This window comes from Podarcis vaucheri, assembly GCF_965113315.1.
Source record: "Podarcis vaucheri genome assembly, chromosome: 16".
NCBI classification, from domain to species: domain Eukaryota; kingdom Metazoa; phylum Chordata; class Lepidosauria; order Squamata; family Lacertidae; genus Podarcis; species Podarcis vaucheri.
The window spans coordinates 7,539,648-7,565,839 of record NC_138754.1 but is presented as its reverse complement, the minus strand read 5'-3'; the positions used below and the strand labels follow the sequence as shown (position 1 = coordinate 7,565,839).

General features: G+C 45.1%; 1 long non-coding RNA gene across 1 annotated transcript; it reads right to left on the bottom strand.

Annotated features, from left to right (window-relative positions):
• Positions 1-17,609: 17,609 nt before the first annotated feature.
• Positions 17,610-20,063, bottom strand: LOC309521240. Its single transcript, XR_014214597.1, has 2 exons — positions 19,875-20,063; positions 17,610-18,446 (listed from the first exon to the last, which is right to left on the bottom strand). It is a non-coding gene; the product is annotated as an uncharacterized lncRNA (long non-coding RNA).
• Positions 20,064-26,192: the final 6,129 nt, after the last annotated feature.

Genomic DNA, 26,192 nt, shown 5'->3' with positions numbered 1-26,192 from the left:
TTCTACCAGGCCCTCAGGACTCTCCTGAGGACCTGCTGATCTTCCTTGGCCACAGCCCTCCATGAACCTGGCCTTCATATCCTCCAAGAGCATTTTCTATCTGGCCCTTGAACATTTATAGAGCCTCTTTCAGACTGAACAGAAACCAGTGTGTAAGTTTGTGCTAGAAACTAGTCATGGAACTGTGCATCCGAAAATCTTGGAATATATTTAAAAGCCACGTTCATGATTCTATACCCAAAGTTAAAGATAGGGTTGAAAGACATACGAGGGAAGTTGTGGGCCGATAATACAAATTAGCATATTAGTGCAGATTCCATTTCTTTAAACTAGATGTTGGGATTCTTCAACTACCATTGACCTTCTACATGGTGAGTCAATAAAGGAGGGAAGAAATCAAGATGAAAAATGTAAACTTACATGAAAAAATAAGAAATTTTAAGCCATTTTTGTTACAGGATGCAGGAATTCTGGGAAGATCTATGACTGCTCTCCTAAATGCTGAGTAAGATCATTGATCCATATAGCTCTGTGTTGTCCACAATGACTCTTCAGGCAGGGAATATTCCCATCCCTATCTGGAGATGCCAGGGTTTGAATCTGGGACCTTCTACATGCACCTTCTAGAAGCAAGTCTTCTTCCACTGAGCCTTGGCCCTGCAGTCTCATTTTATATATATATATATATATATATATATATATATATATATATATATGCTTTCGTAGATTTTCACGGGTACAGGAATGCAGGTTTTGGTGTCTTCGGGTGTCTTCCCGTGTAAGAGTCGGGGTGTCTGTGCGACGTTTCGACGAGGTCTCACTCGTCATCTTCAGGCTGGTGCTTTCGGCTTCTTGTTACTGGAACAGAGCAGAGTCTGGTGTTTGAGTTCCTATAAATACTGTTGAGGGGTGTGGTGTATAGCCTCCAACGTTCTGGGCAGAGAGGAAGTTCCTAGATTAGTGTGCCTCTTCTTCTTTTGTTCCTTAATTACTTGAGGGATATCTTGAGTGATTTCATGAGTGATATTCTGAATACCACTGGGTGGGTCATTAAGTGTAGATTAGTTGCTAAAGCACAACTAAATGCAGCACAGCCATCTTCTCAGAAAAACTCTTCACAAGCTCAAGAGGTCAAGACACGAAAGCTTTAGCAACTAATCTACACTTAATGACCCACCCAGTGATATTCTGAATATCACTCATGAAATCACCCAAGATATCCCTCAAGTAATTAAGGAACAAAAGAAGAAAAGGCACACTAATCTAGGAACTTCCTCTTTGCCCAGAACGTTGGAGGCTATACACCACACCCCTCAACAGTATTTATAGGAACTCAAACACCAGACTCTGCTCTGTTCCAGTAACAAGAAGCCGAAAGCACCAGCCTGAAGATGACGAGTGAGACCTCGTCGAAACGTCGCACAGACACCCCGACTCTTACACGGGAAGACACCCGAAGACACCAAAACCTGCATAATATATATATATATATATATATATATATATATATATATATGCTTTCGTAGATTTTCACGGGTACAGGAATGCAGGTTTTGAATCACCCAAGATATCCCTCAAGTAATTAAGGAACAAAAGAAGAAAAGACCAGAACGTTGGAGGCTATACACCACACCCCTCAACAGTATTTATAGGAACTCAAACACCAGATTCTGCTCTGTTCCAGTAACAAGAAGCCGAAAGCACCAGCCTGAAGATGACGAGTGAGACCTCGTCGAAACGTCGCACAGACACCCCGACTCTTACACGGGAAGACACCCGAAGACACCAAAACCTGCATATATATATATATACACACACACACACACACACACACACACACACACACACATTCCACCAGTATTTCCTCCCCGTTAAATACCCCTGAAATTACACATAAGCGAAAATTCAGCAATTAATTTTAAGCTACTCTTGCATTGAAGAACAGACAGAGACCAGAGGTGTCTGAGCCAGCAGGAAGACTACGAATAGAGCAAATATTACCTGAACTGCAGTGGTGCTGTTGAGATGCTTTCAGAGTCTGGGATCCCTTTGGAGTAGTCCATAGAGGGACAACCCTTTTTATACAGTTCCATGACGCACCTTGAGGAACTGAGTCTTGCTTAGCTCCAGGAAATTGCCATTAATTGTCAAGACCATCTTTCTCAGACTTGTAAAACTTTAATTGAATTTCCCCAATGCTTATGTTTCTCTCATCGAGATGTTTTATTTTTCGTACAAACTTAACAGTGATGTGCAAGTTAGCACCTAGGAAGGGAATAACATTGGCTTATTCTACATTCTATTTTGTGGGGGCAAAATCATTTCTTTGCATGATGATGACCATCTTTTGACCAGAATCTCATCCCCGCAACTGTCTCCATTTATGCTACAAACAAAGTACCTTTTGGTTAATTAGAAAACCATTAAATGTACTATTCATTGAGTTAATTAAAGGGCATAGCCAGTGTTTAAGAATCACTCAACATGCCCTGTGTGGCCTATGCCCTACAGCAGAGCAATTTGGGAAGTTGCCTTATACTGAATCAGACCATTGGACCCTCAAGCTCAGTATTGTTTACATGGATTGCAATGGCTCTACAGTGTTTCAGACAGGGGGCTTTCTCTGAGTCCTGCCTGGAGACACCAGGGATTGAACTCAAGGTCTTCTGCATGCCCTCCAATGGCTCTTCACTCAGTTTGGAGAGATCCGTTTGGAGCTGCTTGCAATCCCATTTTCCTTCTGTGACCTTGAAGAGTTGGGTCTCATCAGCAAAAATGTCCACCTCATTGCTCACCCCTAACTCCAGGTTATTTGCAAACAGGTTCAAAATTACAGGTTGAAGCACAGATCCCTGGGGGAACCCTACTTATTACATCTCTCCATTGAGAACTTTCAATTTATTCTGGGCATCTCCAGGTATGAGCCCTGTCTGAAACACCAGAAAGCTATTAAGCTGCAGCCCTTCCCAAGTATTAGTATTCTATTTTTAATAATTCCATATTTAAATTGTTTTTTATGTTGTGCTTTAATGTTGTACTCCACCCTGGGCAGTGGCGTAGCGGGGGTTGTCAGCACCCGGGGCAAGGCAAGTAATTTGCGCCCCCTAACCCGTGGATTTGCGCCCCCTAACCCTAACCCCCAGATGTTGAGCCCGGTGCGGCCGGCCCCCCCTGCACCCCCCACGCTACGCCACTGACCCTGGGACCTAATGATTAAGAACATATAATATAATATAATATAATATAATATAATATAATATAATATAATATAATATAATATAATATAATATAATATAATATAATATGTAATATAATTATTATCTGCCCTTAACTATTCAGTCCCAGGGTGGAGTTCGGCATTAAAATACAATATTAAAATGATTTAAAATAACTTGCAAAAATAACACGAGCACCTTGAATTTGGGCCTGGAAATGGGCAGCCAGTGCAGCTGTTTTAAATCAGGGGTTATAAATGGAACCCCAACCAGTAACCCGGCTGCTGCATTTTGGACCATAACAAGTTTCTGAGTTATCTTCAAGGGCAGCCCCACCATATAGTGGAGCTGAGCAGTGGTAGCCGGTCCCCATTGGGACCAACAGGGAAGAAGGCAAGGAGGACCATGATACATGGAGTCAGAGCCAGTGGTAGGCACAGTCAATATATTATAGTTCTGTCCACATTCCTTTCTTCCCTGCTCTGTTCTTTTTTAAAAAAAGTAATTTTTATTAAGTTTTATAATTTTATATTCCACAAAATCATTGTTAACACAATCAAAAGAAAATATAAAGCCCAATTCCCATCCTCCTGCCCCCCCCTGACTTCACTCAACTTCCTCTTCTGGTTCTTTAATCATTTTCTTCTCCTGCCTTTCTTGTTCCACCTGAGTTTTATAATATTTTAATGAAGTGTTGTTATATTCTTGTCATTTTTGTACCATATTTTCCAATTACCTCTTAAAAGGTAAAGGTATCCCTGACCATTAGGTCCAGTTGTGGATGACTCTGGGGTTGCGGTGCTCATCTCGCTCTATAGGCCGAGGGAGCCAGCGTTTGTCCGCAGACAGTTTTTCCGGGTCATGTGGCCAGCATGACTAAGCCACTTCTGGCAAAACCGGAGCAGTGCACAGAAACACAGTTTACCTTCCCGCCGGAGCAGTACCTATTTATCTACTTGCACTTTGATGTGCTTTCGAACTGCTAGGTGGGCAGGAGCTGGGACTGAGCAACAGGCGCTCACCCCATCGTGGGGATTCGAACCGCTGACCTTCCCATCAGCAAGCCCTAGGCTCAGTGGTTTAGACCACAGCGCCACCCGAGTCCCCAATGACCTCTTACCCTTTGTTATTTTCCCATTATTACATCTTAACTTCCATGCTTGTTTTTTTTAAATTGTAAGTGTTTACTCAAACACTGCTAGTGAGTCCACGTCTTTGCAATATTTCCCTAAGTACAACACCAACGGTTCCCAATCTTTTTGAAATCTCTGTTGTCCTTGTCTATTAGTCTTCCAGTTAGTTTTGCCATTTCAGCATATCCCATCAGTTTTTCTTGCCATTCTTCTTTCGTGGGTATCTTTTCATCTTTCCAGCGTTGGGCTAGTAGCATCCTAGCTGCTGTTGTAGCATACATAAATAGTTTTTTTCAGCTCTTTTGGCAAGTCTTGACCTATAATACCTATTCCCTGCTCAGCTCTACAAGGGGCAACACTGAGACTCAGCAGGAGAAGGAAGCTGGCAGCCCAGGTCACCACAACTGTTGAAGGCTAGCTGAGGATGGACCAAAGTTGCTGGGTTAGTGCCCCACTCATTCTAATAGACTGAAGTGGAGTATTGTCCACACTGCTGGAAATGACTCTCCAGGATTTCACAGAAGGAAACTTTTTCAACCCTATCTAGAAGTTCTGAGGATTGAACCTGGAAGGTGCTCTACCATTGAGCTAAGACCAGACATACGCAAACTCGGCCCTCCAGATGTTTTGGGACTACAATTCCCATCATCCCTGACCACTAGTCCTGTTAGCTAGGGGTGATGGGAGCTGTAGTCCCAAAACATCTGGAGGGCCGAGTTTGCCTACGCCTGGCTAAGACCTTTCCCATGAGACTCCTACTTAGGTTACATCCACACCATTCATTCCAAACATTCCTACACCATCTTCATTCTCATGTTATATCTTTTCGGTGTGGCTGGATGAGCATCAAAATGCATCTACAAGTGGTTCTTGATGTCTGGGCCATGATGACCAGCCATTCACAAATCTCTCCTTCATCCTTTCCCTAATTCCTTTTTAAAAGCCATCTTAGTTGTTGTCTATCATCACATTTTGTGGCAGAAGATCACCTGAAGAAACAGCTCCTTTTCTGGGTCCTGAATCTGTCAAGTTGGATACGATATTACCCCACAGAAACGGTTGGCTCCACACGGTCTTCTGCTTCCCAGGGTCAAATGCCTCTTAGAGACCATCTGAAGTCTTCTTGATGACCTTCTTAGCCATCTCACTTAGCTCAGTGGTATAGCATCTGCTTTGCATGCAGAGGGTCACAATTTTGATCCCCAGCATCTCCAGGTATGGCTGGAAAAAGACTCCCTGACTGCAATTCTAGAGACAACAAAAGCCAAAGGAGGGGCTCCCTATATAAGCAACAAGGAGAAAAGGTTGCGGGAACCAATGTGTGGGTATCCTGGTTGATCAAAGAATAGAAACAAAGCAGACCCAAGCAACTTTATGATAACAAGGAAGGCACAGTCTGGAATTATCCAGACCAGTAGTTCCCTAACATTTTCCCCTATGGACTGCTTGAAAATTACTGAGAGTATTGGTCCTAATGTTGTCCGACTCAGTGGCCGAGTGGGAATTTGAACCCTGGTCTCCCAGGTCCTAGTCTGACACTATAATCAGTACACCACACTGGCTCCCATTGACATAGGCATCACAAGGCAACTTACGTAAGATTAAAGGTAAAGGTAAAGGTACCCCTGCCCGAACGGGCCAGTCTTGACAGACTCTGGGGTTTGTGCGCCCATCTCACATCTATTGGCCGGGGGCCAGCGCTGTCCGGAGACACTTCCGGGTCACGTGGCCAGCGTGACAACGCTGCTCTGGCGAGCCAGAGCCGCACACGGAACGCCGTTTACCTTCCCGCTGGTAAGCGGTACCTATTTATCTACTTGCCCCCGGGGGTGCTTTCGAACTGCTAGGTTGGCAGGCGCTGGGACGAGCAGCGGGAGCGCACCCCGCCGCGGGGATTCGAACCGCCGACCTTTCGATCGGCAAGCCCTAGGCGCTGAGGCTTTAACCCACAGCGCCACCCGCGTCCCTTACGTAAGATTAGAGACACATAAAAAAACTAATCATGGTTTTGCGCAATACTGAAAAACTAGGATGATGATTCTGTCCAACGGGGTGATCCTTAAACACTGGTTATGTCCTGCAATTAACACAATTGCCAATGGCTATTACATGTTACAGTTTTCTAATTGATCAAAAAAACAAACAAAAACATTTTGCTAGCGGTAGGGTTGGAATAGGGATCCAGGCCCTAAGACGGTCATATTTGTCTTTCTGTATTTTCTAAGCTCAACACCATGTTATTCCCTTCCTTTCCAAGGGGTTAGCTTGCACACATTATAGAATGAAGCCTGGATGAAAACAAAATGACTCAGGGAGAGAAACAAAATAATTGGAGACTTTCAATCAAAGTTATGCAAATCTGGCAAAGATGTGAAGGACAGTCAGTGACAAGCTCTTGGAACTAAGCAAGACTCATTTCCTCAAGGTGTGTCACCAACCCGTATAAAAAGGCTTGTCAGGCTCCTGTACTCCACAAACACTTCAACAGTGGAATCCATGCACTATTTGCTTAATTCATGGTCTTCATGCTGACTGAGATATCTCTTTTCTCTGTAGGTATTAAAACGTAAAACTAACTGGATTCTCTCTCTCTTGCTGATTTTTGCCATTTCAGTGAACATTCCAAAGTCCTCTTTAGGCAGAAGGGACATCGAAAAGAGATTCAATGAGAAAAGAGGAGACCGAGAGGAGATATGATAGCCATCTTCAAATATCTAAAGAGCTGTTACATAAAAAATGGAGCAAGCTTGTTTTCTCCTGATCTGGAGGGTAGGACCTGAACCAATGGCTTCAAGTTACAGGTAAGCAGGTTCCAACTAAACACCAGGAAGAACTTTCTGACAGTAAAATCTATTTGACAGTGGAACAGACTCCCTTCCCAGGTGATTGACTCTCCTTCTTAGGAGGTTTTTAAGCAGAGGTTAGTGGCCATCTATCATGGATGCTTTAGATGCAATTGTTGCATTCCCGGGGGTTAGACTAGATTACTCTTGGCGTCCCTTCCAACTCTACAATTCTATGGTTCTATGATATCTAACATGGGACGCGGGTGGCGCTGTGGTCTAAACCACAGAGCCTAGGGCTTGCTGATCAGAAGGTCAGCGGTTCGAATCCCCGCGACAGGGTGAGCTCCTGTTGCTTGCTCCCAGATCCTGCCCACCTAGCAGTTTGAAAGCACGTCAAAGTGCAAGTAGATAAATAGGTACCACTCCGGAGGGAAGGTAAATGGTGTTTCCATGCGCTGCTCTGGTTCGCCAGAGGCGGCTTAGTCTGTTGGCCATATGACCTGGAAAAACTCTGTGGACAAACGCCGGCTCCCTCGGCCAGTAAAGCGAGATGAGCTCCGCAACTCCAGAGTCGTCTGCAACTGGACCTGATGGTCAGGGGTCCCTTTACCTTTACCTATGATATCTAACAAGCACTTTCAACCTTTTCTTCACTTTAGGGGAGAGACTCATGGCAGTTGCTTCTAAATATATTCTAACATTCTCAAGATGCATAGTGGAATGAATGGCTTCTATCACCCACACACCTCCCCCTTCTGTCTTCTATCCAATCAAGCAAGATGCTCTATCAGAGTTGAAAGACACATTCCAGCCAGCTAGTGGAGTTTCTGAGGTTTTGGCATTTCTGTTAATCCTTTCCACGGAGTTTGGGCTTGTTCATTTGGCTTCCTGGTCCCTGATTTCCAGTCACACTTGTCACCTTGTGTTAGGGCTTTTAAGGATGCACCAGTACCATCCACCAGAGTCACTTTGACTGTAGTTGGTTGAAGAATACTAAGCCCACAAGGTCAAAGGGGAGATTGGAGATCAAGCATGCTGTTTCTGCTTCAACCCATAATCATATCTCTTCCCATTCCCACCCAGTTCTTCAGCATATCATAGAAACAGCAAAAAGGATCATGGAGGGCTCAGGACAAGTGAGGCTTGTGGTCTGGGAAGAGTTCTGAGGTCCGTATAGGGGGACATGGGCTCCTGCATTCATGACTTGAGGTTCCCCATCTCCACTCTACAAGATTGGGGCCACAACAGAGAAGACTGTCAGGAGAAAGTATCAATTCGAAATCCAGCAGCATGGGGGCCGGAATGCAAAACAGGATGTTGATGTGTGGGACTGTACTATTGGAAAAAAGGGGCAGTCTATACACTGTACTGAGCACCGGATGTTAGCTCAGAGTGTCATCTGACCTGTACTGGAAGTACAGGGGTGGAGTTTCTCACTGTATTGTTGGAGTCTGGAGAGTGCAGACACGTTTCTCTGTACTGCTGGAATGACAGGAATAAATAGATTTCTGTCTGTCTCTTTTCCCCTCCCTGAGGGAAACAGGGAAGAGGGGGAGAGGTGTGTCCCTCTCACGCTGAGTGGGATCGCCGATTGGTGACCTTGCCTGTATCCTGCCGGGAGACGCAGATGGGGAGGTCAACAAGGATCTCAAGCCGAATGCCTGGAGTGAGGCCAGTTACCTCTGACTGCGGTCTGAGTATCCGCTAGACCTACATTTCTCATAAGCTGCCATTCAGAGCAGAGCTGAACAGAGTTTCTGCCCTTGGGGAATTTGATTTCTTAAATCTACACCTTCCCCTTCCTTGTGTCCCTGGTGAGAAAAGCCAATCATGGCTTTCTTCTTTTGATAATTTACCGGTAATCAGGTGATGAAACTCTGAATGGTATAATAGATTTGCTGAATCATGAACTCTGTGCCTGCACAGAGGCTTTGCCCCTTGAACGCAAGACCAAAGCCAAAGTAAAATCCCACAGATGGACAAGATGGGTCATTTCTCTCCACGGAGGGTCACCACCTAGATCCATGGGATTTTGCTTATGGTCAATGAAAGCCCAAGCAGGGATTCATACTGGGGAAATGTTGCTGTGGTATACTGGAGGAGCAGGGCCACCAGGCTAACTTTGACACCTTGAGAACACAAAAAGCAGAAGCAAAACAACTACATATTTCATTTTAAATGGACCTTCCTGCTGAGTAAACAGGAAAAGCAAGTGATTCCGACAGGAAGCAATCCCAGCCCTATTTCAGCAGCTGTTTCATCAACTGCCAGGGACCAACCATATTCCTGTTCATGTGTCTTTAACAGACCTATTGAAAACAATGCAACTAAATTAGCCATTTCCGTACATTTCAATGGTCTACTCTGAGTATAACAATGGTGAGAGAGAGAAAACAATGTGACACCATTCTATGATTTTCAAAAGACTTTAATGCGGAGATAAAGAAAGGAGACTGTGGAAATGGCCCATTGCAAAAAAAGGTCAATGTAGTGTGGACCACAGAAAGAGCAATAATCAGACATCCTGTTTTCTGAGCTGGAAATTGCAAAGACATAAAGCATTGTGTGTTAAGGCAAACATGGCGGGGGGGGGGGAAATCTCCAATCTTCCCTTCAGTCTTGTGGGGTGAGCAACCTTCAGCCTTTGGTCCTTGTGATGGCATGCATAACAGCAGCAGCAGCAGCAGCAGCAACAACAACAAAATCACCACCAACAACAATATCTATACCAGGGGTCAGCAAACTTTTTCAGGAGGGGGCTGGTCCACTGTCCCTCAGACCTTGTAGGGGGCCAGACTATATTTTGGAAAATAATGATAATGAATGAATTCCTATGCCCCACAAATAACCCAGAGATGCCTTTTAAATAAAAGGACATATTCTACTCATGTAAAAACACACTGATTCCTGGACCATCCATGGGGCGTATTTAGATGGTAATTGGGCCAGATCCAGCCCTCAGACCTTAGTTTGCCTACCCATGATCTATACCACACCCATCTGACTGGGTTGCCCTAGCCACCATCGGTGGCCTCTAACATATACAAAAAGATAGTAAAACATTAAATATTAAGAAACTTCCTTATACAGGGCTGCCTTCAGATGTTTTCTAAAGGTTATATATTTACTTATCTCCTTGGTTCGGAGATGACATAACTCCATACCCTCCAACATTTCTCTGATGAAAAGAGGGATGTCCTAAGGAAGACAGGAGTGCCTGGCATGCTCTGGTCCATGGGGTCACGAAGAGTTGGACACGACTGTACGACTAAACAAAAGGAAAAGTGGGATATTCCAGGATCAAATCAGAAACCAGGACAGCTTCTATAAATCTGGTACTATTCCTGGAAAATAGGGACACTTTGAGGGTCTGGACTCCACATGGGGTCTGACCATGGGGTCTGTCCAAGGGAGACACAATCACTTCTGGACACTATACATCTGTTACATGCGGCCCACCAGATGTTGTTGGACTACAATTCCCATCATCCCTGGCCTTTGGCTATGCTGGCTGAGGCTGATGGGAGCTGGAGTCCAACAACCATTTAGGGGCCCCCACAGGTCCCCCATCCCTAAGTGACTGGCCTTTGGATCATCAACTAGCCTGCCCCACCTTCTTACCGCAAACAAGTTTTGAAACGGGTCCTAAACCTTTTCTCTAGTGCCATTGCTGGTGGAATGGCAAGGGGGCTCTGAATTGCTATAATCTTCTCCAAATTGAGCTGATGCCAAATTTTACCCAGAGCAAAATGTGAGTTGTGTTTGGGCAGAGACTGGGTGGGTGGGGTGAGTGTGGATGCTCCTCTCAGTCCATACATCCAAATGGATTTTGAAGGCAATTGGAGGCATTGTGGACATCTCAGTGATCACATCCATCCGGAGACATCATAAGACATAGGCTTTCCCATGAGTCTCCATGAAGGACCCTGAATATGTGTACTTCATGGGTGAACACCCGTATCATCTCATCTGAGAAGGTTTGGGAAGCCTAGCCAGCTCCACAATTATTTCTAACTGCTGTAATTATGTTTATAAAGAATCCTTGTTCTTAGATGTGGTTCCATACTCTTCCAGTAAAAGGTGTATGAGGAAGCAACTGCTTGAACCCGTGACTGCCCTAGTACATGTCTCTATGTAAGCATAATAAACCAATGGTACGTGTTTGCAGATTTCTGCTTAGGAATGACATTATTTCCTCAAACAACTGGAAAGAGAACTGATGAGATGGACTTTTCTGTCACGAATGGACCTCCTGATGTTGTGCAACTCCATGTGGAGCTTTCGTTGTGGTTTGTCCAGAATCTGCAGTTGACGCAGAATGCTGCAGCACGATTGCTGACAGGAGTGAGATCCGTTTCAGCAAGCCTGGTCAGCTACCTATTATTTCATAACCTATATTTGTTTTTACTCTTTTATGAGAGTATTTTAATGGGGCATAGACTATGTGTATTTTGTTTTCTAATCCATTTATGGATTTCAGCAGTGCTGTTAATGTCCTATTTTATTTGTACACCCAGAGAGTTTTCATTGATTCAAAGGTGTACTCTCCCCCCTGCCCCAAATAATACTGTATTTTTCGCTCTGTAAGATGCACCAGACCATAAGAGGCACCTAGTTTTTGGAGAAGGAAAACAAGAAAAAAAATATATTCTGAATCTCAGAAGCCAGAACAGCAAGAGGGATCGCTGTGCAGCAAAAGCAGCGATCCCTCTTGCTGTTCTGGCTTCTGGGATAGCTGCACAGCCTGCATTCACTCCATAAGACACACACACATTTCCCCTTACTTTTTAGGAGGGAAAACGTGAGTCTTATAGAGCAAAAAATACGGTAAATAAAAACCTCATTAGCGTCATCTTGCAGGGCCCATGGTCAGGGAGGAGGATGGAATCTGTAATCCAACATCTGGAGGGAATCAGATCTTCCTGGACTCCTGCTCTGATCTTCCCTGACAACTGGGTCTTGATCTCTGGCACTGATGAGATCTAGAATCCAATCACACCTAGGGGATACCTGGCTCGTGAAACCTGCTGTACTCACTTAACTGGGAGTGAATACTACTGAGTTCAATGGGACTGACTTCTGGGTGGAAAATATATAACATTGCAACAATAGTGTCTATGTCAGGAATGAAGGACCTGTGACCTTCCAAACATTGCTGGACTAGAACTTCCACCATATTTGAATGTTGGCCCTGCTGGCTGGGGCTGACGGGAGTTGTAGTCCAACAACTTCTGAGGGGGCCATAGCGATCCTGGTTCTATACATACATTCAGTGGTCTTCCTGAACATGCTAGACTACAACTCCCATCATTCCTGACCATTGACCATGCTGGGGTTCATGGGACAAGGGGTCAACAAGATTTGGAAAGCCACCAGCTCTCCATCCCTGGTTCTAGAGTATAGGTTCTGTGCCTTCTTAAACCACACTGGTTTTGCTATAGGAAAGCTAAAGGTAAAGGTACCCCTGCCCGTACGGGCCAGTCTTGACAGGTTGTGCACTCATCTCACTCTAGAGGCCGGGAGCCAGCGCTGTCCGCAGACACTTCCGGGTCATGTGGCCAGCGTGACGAGGCTGCTCTGGCAAGCCGGCACCAGCGCAGCACACGGAAACGCTGTTTACCTTCCCGCTATAAAGCGGTACCTATTTATCTACTTGCACTTAAGGGTGCTTTCGAACTGCTAGGTGGGCAGGAGCTGGGACCAAACGACGGGAGCTCACTCAGTCATGGGGATTCGAACCGCTGACCTTCTGATCAGCAAGCCCTAGGCTCTGTGGTTTAACCCATAGTGCCACCGCATCCATAGTTAAAAGTACAAGTCTTTTTTGCTCTTCAAAATATGGCAACCATAGCAGTAATCAGGACTTCAGGGCTTTAAATTTGGGGTGGGGAACATGAGGCTTGAGGGATGAATGTGGCCCCTCACTCTTGCCCTCAAGAATCCTCAGAATACCCCCCTCACTAGTCCTGCTTGGATGATTTTCTCAAACTAGAATGAATGCTTCGACTCTTGATGTTTCCTCTTGCTGGTCTGGATGGAGGACAGAGAAGGATGTGTGAGCATGGGTAAATATTAGCCTTTGGCACAAAAAGAAAATTCACATTAGTTGCTCTGCTCCATCTTTTCACTGGCACTGCTCACCGCTGTCGTATGCCCCCACCTCCACCCTGGAAGGTTGCCTAGGAATAGACACAGCCCTTGAAAAAATAACCAACATTTCAAATCAGGTCCAGTGCAGTTGCACAAAAACAGGTGAGCTGTGTACTTATCTGCCCACACCTGCCAAAAACTGAACAGCAGGAGCGGTAGTTTTCAAAGTTGCCTCTAGATGCAGCTGTGTTGAGAGTACATGATAGCTATCAAACCCGGAGGCTACTGAAGCATGGATGACAGCAGGCAAGTCTTTCAACAGATGAGTAATGATGATGATAACATACAGTTGTGATTCTTTGTTAATGCTTCATGCATTCTCCCTTGCTGCTGACTCTGCCTGCCACGCCCTCCCTCTGTCAGGGATAGAGAACTTTTGCCCCTCCAGATATTGCTGGACCGTAACTCATATCATCTCCCACTGTTGACCATGCTTGCCACCTGGGTTGTATGGGTTCAAGAACCTCTGGAGAGTGACAGGTTCATTTGTTTGAGTCTTTATGGACAGAATACTAGAGGGAAAAGGGTTGGGAAATGGAGTGAGTGGGGACAGAGCCCCTAGTACCATGTTTCCCAAATCTGCATCTCCAGCTCTTTTTGGACTACAACTCCCACCATTCAATAATAATAATAATAATAATAATAATAATAATAATAATTTATTATTTATACCCCACCCATCTGGCTGGGCTTCCCCAGCCACTCTGGGCAGCTTTCAACAAAATATTAAAATATAGTAATGCATCAAACATTAAAAGCTTCCCTAAACAGGCCTGCCTTCAGATGTCTTCTGAAAGTCTGGTAGTTGTTGTTCTCTTTGACATCTGGTGGGAGGGTGTTCCACAGGGAGGGCGCCACTAATGAGAAGGCCCTCTGCCTGGTTCCCTGTAACTTGGCTTCTCACTTTGAGGGAATAGTCAATAGGCCCTCGGAGCTGGACCTCAGTGTCCGGGTGGAGACGCTCCTTCAGGTAAACTGGACTGAGGCCGTTTAGGGCTTTAAAGGTCAGCACCAACACTTTGAATTGTGCTCGGAAACGTACTGGGAGCCAATGTAGAACTTTCAAGACCGGTGTTATGTGATCTCGGCGGCCACTGCCAGTCACCAGTCTAGCTGCCACATTCTGGATTAGTTGTAGTTTCCAGGTCACCTTCAAAGGTAGCCCCACATAGAGCGCATTGCAGTAGTCCAAGCAAGAGATAACTAGAGCATGCACGACTCTGGCGAGGCAGTCCGTGGGCAGGTTGGGTCTCAGCCTGCGTACCAGATGGAGCTGGTAGACAGCTGCCCTGGACACAGAATTGACCTGCGCCTCCATGGACAGCTGTGAGTCCAAAATGACCATCCCTTAATAGTGGGACCAGTGGTCAGGGGTGATGAGAACAATAGTCCCAACTGGAGTCAAAATAGTGACCTGGTAAGATGCATGGGACGTGGGTGGCACTGTTGGTAAAACCTCAGTGCCTAGGACTTGCTGATCGCATGGTTGGCGGTTCGAATCCTTGCAGCGGGGTACGCTCCCGTCGTTCGGTCCCAGCGCCTGCCAACCTAGCAGTTCGAAAGCACCCCTGGGTGCAAGTAGATAAATAGGGCCCACTTACCAGCGGGAAGGTAAACGGCGTTCTGTGTGCTGCGCTGGCTCGCCAGATGCAGCTTGTCACGCTGGCCACATGACCCGGAAGTGTCTGCGGAGAGCGCTGGCTCCCGGCCTATAGAGTGAGATGAGCGCACAACCCTAGAGACTGTCAAGACTGGCCCGTATGGGCAGGGGTACCTTTACCTTTACCTTTACCTAAGATGCATTAAGGGACGCGGGTGGTGCTGTGGGTTAAACCACAGAGCCTAGGACTTGCTGATCAGAAGGTTGGTGGTTTGAATCCCCGCAATGGGGTGAGCTCCCGTTGCTCGGTCCCTACTCCTGCCAACCTAGCAGTTCGAAAGCACGTCAAAGTGCAAGTAAATAAATAGGTACTGCTCCAGCGGGAAGGTAAACGGCATTTCCATGCGCTGCTCTGGTTGTCCAGAAGCTGCTTAGTCCTGCTGGCCACATGACCTGGAAGGTGTATGCCGGCTCCCTCGGCCAATAAAGCGAAATGAGCGCCACAACCCCAGAGTCAGTCACAACTGGACCTAATGGTCAGGGGTCCCTTTACCTTTTTAAGATGCATTAGGCTCAGCCTGCCAGCAGAGGGAGATGCTGCTGTTACAACAAGGGAGTGGTGCATGTGGGGAGAGAATCAGCCTGTAGCTGCCCTTCAAATGGAACCCTCATAGACTGACAGGCAATTCCTGACAAGCCTATGGAACAGCAAGCTATAACAATGACCTGAGGCACCCTTGCTGAAAGATCTCATAGGAATGAAGTGGAGATCAAAAGAGCGAGCCGGGAAATTGCAGGACCTCCAGCTTTCCAGCAGAGGGAGTTCCTCTTACATTGGAATGGTAGCATATGCGGGAGAAAATCTATCTCTTTGGCCTCATCTGCACTGTCTCAAAACAGCTGGTTGGATGACATGTCAATTTGTGCAAAGCAAAAATCCAACTTTCTCCTTTGCCTGGTGGCATGCCTTTAACAAATCATAGTTCCACTGTTATTTCATCCCCGCTGCCTTCAAAGCCCCACCAACCCATGTCACAAAACCTCACCCCTCTGCCCCTTATTTGCCTTTTAGTCTCACTGCTGTTCCCTTTGGAAGAAGAAGAAGAAGAAGAAGAAGAGGAGGAGGAGGAGTTAGGGTTTGATATCCCGCTTTATCGCTACCCTAAGGAGTCTCAAAGTGGCTAACATCCTCCTTTCCCTTCCCCCCCCCCCGACGAACACTCTGTGAGGTGAGTGGGGCTGAGAGACTTCAGAGAAGTGTGACTAGCCCAAGGTCACCCAGCAGCTGCATATGGAAGAGCGGAGACATGAACCCGGTTCCCCAGATTACGAGTCCACCGCTCTTAACCACTACACACTGGCTCCCTGGATTTCTGCTATGCAGTCAATCCCCACCTACATGCTTGCCTTCTTATCAGGAACCAGTCCAGGTGGCGGTAGTGCCTGCCAACCTTCCTTCTCCTTAGTCTCAGTGTTGCCCTTCTAATACTCAGCAGAGAGGAGGGTGGGGACTAAACTAGAGTTAGATGGTTCTGCTTGTTCTTAGTTCAGGCTCCCACTCCTGTAATGCCAGTTTCAGTGGATACCAGTCACCACTGATAAGCCACCACCTTATCAGAAAAATCCATTTTTTTCCAAGTCTGTTATGGGCAGGAGTGCCAACTTGATGCCGTGACCGTGGGTGCCCAGGGCCATGGGTGCCATGCAGTATACATGGCCCTGTTGCTGAAATTTGTGGGGCTCAGATTCTTCATGAGGAATTTTGGAGCAGCTCGGGCACCCAGGGCCCCAGGGAGTTGACACCTATGTTTGTGGGAGAGCACCAAACCAACCTTAATTGAACTGCTGGATTTTCATGGGATGTGATTGAATCCTGTCTAACTAGGGACCCTCAGTTTGTTCAACCTGACTTGGCCAAAGATAAAGATACAATAGGCGTGAGCTAGGGACGTGGGTGGCTCTGTGGTCTAAACCACTGAGCCTCTTGGGCTTGCTGATCAGAAGGTCGGTGGTTCGAATCCCCATGACAGGGTGAGCTCCCATTGCTCGGTCCCAGCTCCTGCCAATCTAGCAGTTCAAAAGCACGCCCAAAAGTGAAAGTAGATAAATAGGTACCACTTTGGAGGGAAGGCAAACATCGTTTCTGTGCATTGCTCTGGTTTCGGTGTTCCGTTGCACCAGAAGCGGCTTAGTCATGCTGGCCACATGACCTGGAAAAACTTTCTGCGGACAAACGCTGGCTCCTTCGGCCTGTAAAGCGAGATGAGTGCTGGAACCCCAGAGTCATCTGCAACTGGACTTAACTGTCAGGGGTCCTTTACCTTTTTACCTTTCTAGGCATGAGCTAGAACTTATTCCCTCTCTCAAGGGAAGGGATTGGCATTGAGGCTATCAGAAGTGAGCGAGCAGAAGGGTTAGTTCTTTGGTCTGGTATCTTGTCCATCTTGGCAGATTTAGGAACCATAAAAGGAGTTAGTTCTTCAATGAATAAACTTGGGAATCTGCTGCCAGAATATGTGATGACAATGGCCACCAGCATAAGGGGGTTAGTTGTGCTTGTCATAGAACAGGGGTAGGTAATGTGTTGCCCCCCTCCCAGATGTTGTGGGGCTCCAAACCCCTTCATCTCTGACCTTTGGACCAGCAACCTTTGGAAGATGCCACACTGGTTACCTTGCATCAGAGGATGAAGTGAAAGGAAGGAGAAGAAAACTCAACAGAATCATTCTATGATATGCTGAACATTTTAATGAGAAAATGAAGGAAGGAGTCAGTGGAAATGACTCAGGGCAGATGGAGATAAATGCAACAGGGAACACTGAAAAAACAATAATCAGACATGTTGCCTACTGAGCTAGACATCACAAAGACAAAGCTGATAAATCATTGTAGGCTAAGCCAACAGGGTTGACCACCAGTGTTCACTTTGGCCATGTTGACTTAGTATCTTTCATAGTTGAAGTAGCTGTGGTAGAGGATCCTGGTTCATCAGTAATGGGTGGAATAGAAGGTGATAGGTGTGGCTGGGAAACAGGAGTCTGCTCTTAAGATAAGTATGCCAAGATAGGAAAAACTCAAAGGAGTAAAGTAAAAGCAGCATCTGGATTGGTAAGAGAAGTGCTGAGGCCTCACAAATCCCACAGGTTCCACAGTGGGGATTCTGGAGCACTCAGCATTTTTGAATACCACATTCATTCATTCAGCCAAGGATCAGAATCTTGAGTCTTCTTTCTTGGATGTTCCGTCAATGTTGTGTCTCGGATTTACATGGCCAGCCTTTTCCTTGGTAGGAAGCTCGGCCAAAAGGGACACAAACCCTTATGACACGGTACCCTGGAGGACACGGCAGACCAGGATAGCAGGGGATGCACCCTGTGATGGGGCGATACCCCCGAGGACATCCCCAACTCCGGCCAGGAAACTGTGGACGTTGTGGATAGCAGCCTGGATACTGATAAGACAAGGAGTCAAAGCTGGAGAATGCATCCATTTCTGGCTCATAGAAGTCTTCCAACAGCATACTGTCATTCAGGAAAGACATGTTGGAGCAGGGAGGGTAGATCTGAAATGACATTTGGATGCAGCGATTATAATCTACTTTTTATTGGATTAAAACAGACATAGACCCAGGTGCCGAATCCAGGCTCCTCTACCTAGCTCCCAGAACTCTTCCCAAGTCACACATCCTTCTTGACAACCGCACCCCTTCTTCTGCACAATTCACAACTGACCCTGACCCTGCTTCAAGTCCCTTTTTTTGGCCTGCCTGGAAGGTGTTCTTGAAATCTGTCAAATCCTCTCACTTGTCTGCAAGGAAGAGACAGAGGAGTGTGCAATTGCATGTAGAAATTTGCCCACTGCAGAAAAGGTGTCATTTACATTTATTATTCCTCCCTCTTTTGTCTCTGGCATCTCCCACCATTGGCTATATGTCTATCAGAGAGCGGGGTGGGAAGAGAGAAAATTGGCCCAAGCTCCTGATCTTAGTTGTACATCTGACCAAAGGCTCATCCAGTCTAGCATCCTGTTCTCACAGTGGCCAGCGAGAGGACCCAATGGGAAGACCATAAAGAGGACCTTGTTGAAACAGCACTCTCTACATTGCTGTTTCCCAGCACTGGCATTCAGAGGCTTCCCTGCTTCTGAAACTGGAGGTCTATCATAGGCAACCTGGTATGGCAAGGACACTGTTGCCTAAATCTGCAACTGATCTCCCTTGTGGTGGGATTCCATGGCAAGAATGAATGCCTCTGCAATACATTGCATCCACCTTCTCAAAGCATGTTGCTTTCCTTCTACTGCATCTCTTCCATTGCATGATGAGAATGTGCCCACTTGAGGAAGGGGCCATAGCTCAGTGGCTGAGCATCTGCTTTGCATGCAGAAACTCCTAGTTTCAATCCCCAGGATCTCCAGGTAGGGCAGGAAGAGCTATTGAATTCCCATAACTCAAGAGGCTGATCATATATTTTTTTTTCATGCAGATGGTTCCACATTCAACCACCAGCATCTGATGATAGGACTGGGAAGGTTTGAAATCCTGGAGAACACTTGTTGGTGAATGTAGACAGTACTGAGCTATGTTGACCAGCAATCTGACTCTGTAAGGGAGAGCTCCCTCTGTTCCATTTGATCCCCCCAAATTCCCAAAAATTTTCTCTGTAGGAAATATTTTTTGGGTAGGTTGCATCTCCAAACAATTTCAGCTACGCCAAATTACAAACTTTTTTCTTATGAAGACTAGAACACCCATGAAATGGTGACCATTCATGAGAGGCACCTGAACACAAACCACAGTTCAACTGAAACACTCATTTTGAATATTCTTCCAGAATTTTGTGCAGGCGAAAAGTTGAACATTTATCACAACATTTCGCTCTGGGTAAGATTCAGTGGTGAGAAGAAAAAAAATATCAAGTTAGTCTGATAATTAACAACCTACAGAGAAGTATTTCTATCATAAGAAACCCACAAACAGGGAACAATTTACCTGGCTTCCTGCTGGATCCAAAGAGATACTTTCAGAGTATCAGATGCTTCTGGAACAATCTGTTGGGAGACATCCCTTTTTATACGGTTTGTTGGCGTGCATAGAGGAAATAACTCTTGCTCAATTCCAGGAAATAAAAATTAATCGTTAGATCTTTAATTGTCAGCTGTTTCATTGAAGTGCCCTAATTATTTTGACTTCCCTGTTTAACGTTGTGTTTTTCACCTATCCTTCTCTTTGCAAAGGAAGCAGGTAAACAGCGTGGGCTGGCGGTGTGGGAAGGGTGTCTGAGATTACTCGATACAGCTGGGATTCCATATCAGCTGAATGCAATGGAGCTTACTTCCAAGTAGACACATGAGGATTGTGCTAAAAGTTTGTTTTTGAATACATTGAAGAAGATTTTCAGGGATGGGGAACTAGGGGTTGCTAGATTCTAAACCCTATCACCCTTGACCTTTGGTCCTGCTGGCTGGTGCTGATGTGACATTTATTTAGCAAAATTGCTAAATTGTTTAATCAAAAAGTCCTGTAAGTAGCATAGAAATAAAATAGTAAATCAAAACTCTGCTAAAATCCATAAACTACTGAGAAAAGAAATGCAAAGAATGCTATTATCATTAACATGCAAATTCAATAAATACAAATTGCAAAAAAGAAGAAATATAGATAACTTACACAACTTTGTAGGCTTGCTGAAATTAAAATGTATTCTTCTTGTAAACTACTGGTTTTTTTAAATAAAACAAACAATGAATGCTTCTTTAAAACACATGTTTTTACAATGTCGTATATATACCAATTGCGGGGAGAAATATGACTGTGCAAAAAAGTTCCAATTTTCAGAGGATAATATTCTATTGAACTATATACCTACAATAGGGAATTTGACAACTGAAGAACATAAACGGTTGTTGCTTTGGCCAAAAGACTGGAAATATTTTAGTGTGGCAGCACAGTGCTATGGAACTCTTGCCTATTACCATCAGGAAGGCAATTTGCTGTTGCTTTAGACACCTGCTGAAAACATTTTATTCATCTATCTCTCTATATCTATCATCTATCTATCTATCATCTATCTATCTATCATCTATCTATCTATCTATCTATCTATCTATCTATCTATCTATCATCATCTATCTATCATCTATCTATCTATCTATCTATCTATCATCTATCTATCATCTATCTATCTATCTATCTATCTATCTATCTATCTATCTATATCATCTATCTATCTATCTATCTATCTATCTATCTATCTATCTATCTATCATCTATCTATCTATCTATCTATCTATCTATCTATCTATCTATATCATCTATCTATCTATCTATCTATCTATCTATCTATCTATCATCTATCTATCTATCATCTATCTATCTATCTATCATCTATCTATCTATCTATCTATCTATCTATCTATCTATCTATCTATCTATCTATATCTATCTCTATCTATCATCTATCCATCTATCATCTATCTATCTATCTATCTATCTATCTATCTATCTATCTATCTATCTATCTATCATCTATCTATCTATCTATCTATCTATCTATCTATCTATCTATCTATCATCTATCTCTATCTATCATCTCTCTCTCTCTCTCTCTCTCTCTCTCTCTCTCTCTCTCTCTCTCTCTCTCTCTCTCTCCCTCTCTCTCTCTCTCATCTATCTATCTATCTATCTATCTCTACCTATCATCTATCAACTATCTATCTAATCCATCCTCCCCTTTTATTTAATCTGTGGGGGTTGCACTTGCCTGTTCGCTCAGCTGGCCAGCCCCCTCCCATTCTCTCTACAAATCTTCCAATGCAGGCTGCATGATGACAGCCTTACATTTCTATGTATATCAGAAGCTAAGTTATTTGCACTGTGACATCATCCTGTTACTTTTACAGTTTGACTGTTCAGGCATTGTCTGCTGTGCTTAACCTGCCCTGGTCTGGAAGAAGAAGCTTCCACTTGAAACATTGGCAGGGCTCCATGGAATCATAGAGCATCAGGGACAGTACCGGTAATTTGTATTTTTAATGGAACATTTGTGGTAGGAAAAGTTTCAGGGTGTTTTCTAGAAGCTCCAGACCTTGCCCAGATTGCTACTCATGCCATATGACCATCCTGAAAGTTTAGAGTGTGCAGATCAGCTGGAATGCAGGAGAATGTGTGATTGCAAGGGTACTCTTGAGAATGGAAACCACCCTGAATGTGCAAGGAAAAAGACATGTGTAAGGGCCCCAGGTCAGAAAATGGCACTCCATCGCCTCTGTTTGCAGTCTTTGGGGAAAGTAGCAACCTTTGTTTAGTTGCAAGAAACAAAAGCAGAGATCTACAACAGGTGGTTTTGTTTGATTACGCTGATACACGGACACATTCTGCAGCCGTCTCATTAGGTGAATCAACTTCTTCACACACCTTTTACGGGAAAGGGGAAAGAAAACAATAATTGGGGAGATGATTGAGCTTATTAAAGTTTAATCTTAGATGAAACGAGGCTAGTGAAACATCACTAGCCTCATTTAATTTAAGAAAGAGGGCATACCTATATGGGTCTTAAATGAAGACTCAGTTGTGTCATAGAAACACCTCCACTTAAGAAGGCTGCAAGACTGAAACCACAGGCAATTGTTGAGAAATTTCACTCATTATCAGTGTTGTGCAGAGTCCCCTTGATTGTATCTAATTGGAGTGGAACACATCCTTTGATCTGGGCCCCAAACCGAATTTGTCTGGGGGCATCCACATTTTAAGTAGCATGTAAAACAGCATCTCCATCCCAGGCTAGTGCCACACTTTTAACATTTGGGGGGCGGGAAATGGTTCCGGTACTGCGTACCCTTGAATACCGCCAGAACAAAAAGCACTGGATATGTTAATTGCATGCTACCTGTCAAATCACCAAGTGATCTGTTCTGAAAACCTTAGTATGTTACTGCTAGTTAACAGAAAGTTGTCTTTTCTTAAATTAACATGTCCCCCAGTTTTGGAGATGAGCCCAAAGGTGTTGTTTTTCCACTTCATATGCTACCCTTCCATTGTAAAAGCAACTTCTGCAGGGAAGCTAGAGGTCCTGCAATTTTGTGCCTCAGGCTATTGTTGTAGCTGCTCTTCCAGAAGGCTGCCAGGAATTACCTTTCAGCTGCAAAAAAAGTAACTTTTCCAGCTGCTCTAAAATTAGATAAGCTTAGTCTTCTAACCAACCCGAAATCAGAAATCAGGGAATAGTGTCTCTCTCAGTTCTGTGAGAAGGCTGTATATATAAATATTTTTATACTGTGTGTGTATTGTAAATTTGCATTATTCTGAGTTATAGTATGTGTTGCATCGAGATATTTAGTGTCCAATATACTCGTATTCTGTATACAGTGGTACCTCGGGTTACATACATTTCAGGTTACAGATGCTTCAGGTTACAGACTCCGCTAACCCAGAAAAAGTACCTTGGGTTAAGAACTTTGCTTCCGGATGAGAACAGAAATTGTGCTCCAGCGGCGCAGTGGCAGCAGGAGGCCCCATTAGCTAAAGTGGTGCTTCAGGTTAAGAACAGTTTCAGGTTAAGAATTTACCTCCGGAATTAATTAAGTTCTTAACCCGAGGTACCACTGTACAGAGTTGAACTAGATTAGGTTCTACTCTCTGTATTCTTTCGTTGTCAGTATCAGAACCAAGTAGGTTGGCAAGGAGAGCCCTTAACGCAAGACTGCATCATCTGCTTACACCACAACTCCTCCCCTGAACCCAACCACCTGAGTCTCTTTAAGAGGGTAGTTGGGTGTGGCAAATCCACAAAACAAGGCCTATCGATCCTGGTCCATTCCCAATCAAATGCACGGTGAATCAAAAATTTCTCTTGCCCCTCAGGAAATCCAGGAAGTTCCCTAGTACAAACGAGCTTCTTTCTCAAAATGTCTTGCTTGTTAAGCCTCTGAATGAAGTATCCAGAGATCACTATTGCGAATGTTCCATTGCACTTATGATGTTGCGTTTCCAGATTTCCCAGACTGCATCTCGTTGGCCACTGTGAGAACACAATGCTGGACTGCACAGGCCAGGAAGAGAGGAAACTGTGTTTCTGGACTCCAGCTCCCATCACCCCTGCCTTTGGCCATGATGCCTGTGGCTGATAGGCCATGGAGTTCAATGATATATGGTGTGGCCTTGGTTCTCCATGATCCCCCTGAGATAGGTTTTTTCTGCATGAATAGTGTGACCTATATATAAACCACATAAAAGCTTTGGAAGAAGTTGCAAACCTGGGTGGTGCCACTGATTCAAGGCTGTAGTGGTTCACAATTCCAGTAATGATCACTGATTAGATCTCATGCCACTCTTAATCCCTTGCAAAATATGAGACGTGCTTGGGTAATGATGGGGTTTTTTCTTTGAGTGGGTGGGTGGCTCTAGTCTGGCAACACCTCTAAAAGAAGTCCAGGGGGATTCTGGAAAATGAATATGGCTGTGCATTGGATCCAGCCGATGCCCAGATCCCTGAATTATGTCCACCTACAGGTGTGCCACCTTGCCTTCATGATTGAGGGGCCACGCAATGTCACTACGTCGTGTGTGCATGCCTTGCACCATGTGTGCATGACGTCAGCACATTGTGTGCGTGCACCACAGTAGAACTTTATGGGGGACCGGCCCCTTCATTGAATTTTTTTTGGGTGGGGCTCAGCCCCCATGGTTCCACATAGATGTCACCCCTGTCCACCTGGGATTCATCTGGATAGAGTTGAGGTTGAGCCTTATTACTCCATGTCAGAATGGATCCACCATGAGCAAACAGCCTTGGTCCAGTATACCTGAAGGAGTGTCTCCACCCCCATCGTTCTGCCCGGACACTGAGGGCCTTCTGGTGGGTTGGATAACTCCATACCCTCCAACATTTCTCCTATGAAAATAGGGACATCCTAAGGAAATGTGGGACATTCCAGGATGAGTACATTTCCGAGCACAATTCAAAGTGTTGGTGCTGACCTTTAATTGCCTAAATGGCCTCGGTCCAGTATACCAGAAGGAGTGTCTCCACCCACTTCGTTCTGCCCGGACACTGAGGTCCATTGCCAAGGGCCTTCTGGTGGTTCCCTCGCTGTGAGAAGCCAAATTACAGGGAACCAGGCAGAGGGCCTTCTCGGTAGTGGCACTTGCTCCGGTTGTGCTGCTGCAGATGCACCAGGGCATTATTTCTTTCTGTACAACTCCTAGTGGTCATTCCTCTTCTGGTCACTGCTGTGGATACATGACCTGTTGATCTCCAGGCCCTGCAATCATCTTCAAGGGATTCCCACACAGCAGGCTGCGGTTGCCAGCCTTCATGTAGGCTTACAGGCATCTTTGTAAAGAAGAGTTGGTCAGCCAATAGGCTTGGTGCCAGAATCCAGCTCCCCATAGAGCATGTCCTTGGGGAACCTGCCATCTTCCTTTCTGTGGACATGACTGAACTAGAGTAGACGTCAGTGCAAACATGCTAGAAATGTGGGCTTGGGAGAACACATCTTTGTTTGGGACTCAGTCCTGCTACATGATGCCCAAAACCATTGCCTGCATGTGGACGGCATTGAGGCATTGCTTTAGGGCAGCTGTAAGTTGCCCAAGACTCACTTCCATAAAGCAGCATGCTCAACATGCAAGCCTAGTAGACCTTCATCTTGCTAGTGGATGTTAGCATCACATTCCCCCATACCCTGGCTTGCCAATATGATTGGCCTTGCCAATATGCTTGTCCAGCTCATTGTCGGTGGAAAGGTTGCTGGCTATGATGGAACCCAGGTAGACAAAATCATCTACTACCTCAAGCATGTGGTCACCAATGTGGATGCGTGGAGTGCTGACAATGTCCTAACCCAATATGGAGAGACTGTTTAAACCCTAATTAAAATGTGCATGCTCCCTGTCAAATTCAGCTGGGATGTGTCAGCACAGCATCATCCTGAGTCAGATGAGATGCTCTCTGATTAGGACTCAGATACTGTTTAGTGTGCACTGTTTAGAGTGAATTTTCTCAACCATTTCATGTGCCTTCAGGCTTGCAGACATTTTGGATGGAGGTGTTTTTATGACTCAGCTAAGTCTTCGTTTTAGGACCTATAGAAGGTGTGCTCTGTAGAAGATCGCTCTCCTCATCTCATCTAAGAAATGCCTTTCATTAGCTCAGCCATACGCCCAATTATTTCTGGTTTCTTCATTCCTTTCCAGTAAAAGGTGTGTGAAGAAGAAACGGCTTCGCCCACTGACGCTATAACAGAGCATGTCTGTGTGCCAAACTAATAAAACTAAAACACCTGTTGAGGATGCCAGTTTTCATTGCTT